The sequence below is a fragment of the Eucyclogobius newberryi genome, unplaced genomic scaffold, assembly GCF_026437365.1.
Source record: "Eucyclogobius newberryi isolate DKJ021-1_F unplaced genomic scaffold, fEucNew1.0.hap1 SCAF_6, whole genome shotgun sequence".
Classification (NCBI taxonomy): Eukaryota; Metazoa; Chordata; class Actinopteri; order Gobiiformes; family Gobiidae; genus Eucyclogobius; species Eucyclogobius newberryi.
Window position 1 is genome coordinate 40,148,846 of NW_027316278.1, and position 1,836 is coordinate 40,150,681.

The following is a 1,836-nucleotide window of genomic DNA, read 5'->3' on the forward strand; positions in this document are numbered from 1 at the left end:
TGGGCCTCCCGTGGGCCTCCCGTGGGCCTCCCGTGGCCTCCCGTGGCCTCCCGTGGCCTCCCGTGTGCCTCCCGTGGGCCTCCCGTGGCCTCCCGTGGCCTCCCGTGGCCTCCCGTGGGCCTCCCGTGGCCTCCCGTGGCCTCCCGTGGCCTCCTGCTTCACTGAGCTGAGGTTTATCTGAAGCAAAGCGCTGTAAAGACAATCCCTCGCTTCCACTCAGCCCAAAGCAGAAGGCTCCACTCGTGAGACAGCCGAGGCCCGAGCTGGACGCGCTGTGGTTCCCCGGACGATGTACCGTACGCAGCAATAGTATCCAGTCTTCCTATCCAGTGTCACTACGGTCACTACAGCCCGAGCAGTAGAGGTGGGCGATGTAGAGTCAGGACACGACACAAATTCTAGGGTCATCTTCCAAATGAGGGTCAGACGTGATAGTTCTGCACCTCATTTGACAGTTGAACCCAGGCATGTGCAGTACATTTCAGGCATGTGCAGTACATTTCAGGCATGTGCAGTACATTTCAGGCATGTGCAGTACATTTCAGGCATGTGCAGTACATTTCTGGCATGTGCAGTACATTTCAGGCATGTGCAGTACATTTCAGGCATGTGCAGTACATTTCAGGCATGTGCAGTACATTTCAGGCATGTGCAGTACATTTCAGGCATGTGCAGTACATTTCAGGCATGTGCAGTACATTTCAGGCATGTGCAGTACATTTCTGGTCATGTGCAGTACATTTCAGGCATGTGCAGTACATTTCAGGCATGTGCAGTACATTTCTGGTCATGTGCAGTACATTTCAGGCATGTGCAGTACATTTCTGGTCATGTGCAGTACATTTCTGGTCATGTGCAGTACATTTCTGGTCATGTGCAGTACATTTCTGGTCATGTGCAGTACATTTCTGGTCATGTGCAGTACATTTCTGGCATGTGCAGTACATTTCTGGCATATGCAGTACATTTCTGGTCATGTGCAGTACATTTCTGGTCATTTGCAGTACATTTCTGGCATGTGCAGTACATTTCTGGTCATTTGCAGTACATTTCAGGCATGTGCAGTACATTTCAGGCATTTGCAGTACATTTCTGGTCATTTGCAGTACATTTCAGGCATGTGCAGTACATTTCTGGCATGTGCAGTACATTTCTGGCATGTGCAGTACATTTCAGGCATGTGCAGTACATTTCTGGTCATTTGCAGTACATTTCTGGTCATTTGCAGTACATTTCTGGTCATTTGCAGTACATTTCTGGTCATGTGCAGTACATTTCAGGCATTTGCAGTACATTTCTGGCATGTGCAGTACATTTCAGGCATATGCAGTACATTTCTGGTCATTTGCAGTACATTTCAGGCATGTGCAGTACATTTCAGGCATATGCAGTACATTTCAGGCACGTGCAGTACATTTCTGGTCATGTGCAGTACATTTCAGGCATTTGCAGTACATTTCAGGCATGTGCAGTACATTTCAGGCATGTGCAGTACATTTCAGGCATGTGCAGTACATTTCAGGCATGTGCAGTACATTTCAGGCATGTGCAGTACATTTCAGGCATGTGCAGTACATTTCAGGCATGTGCAGTACATTTCTGGTCATGTGCAGTACATTTCAGGCATGTGCAGTACATTTCAGGCATGTGCAGTACATTTCTGGTCATGTGCAGTACATTTCAGGCATGTGCAGTACATTTCTGGTCATGTGCAGTACATTTCTGGTCATGTGCAGTACATTTCTGGTCATGTGCAGTACATTTCTGGTCATGTGCAGTACATTTCTGGTCATGTGCAGTACATTTCTGGCATGTGCAGTACATTTCTGGCATATG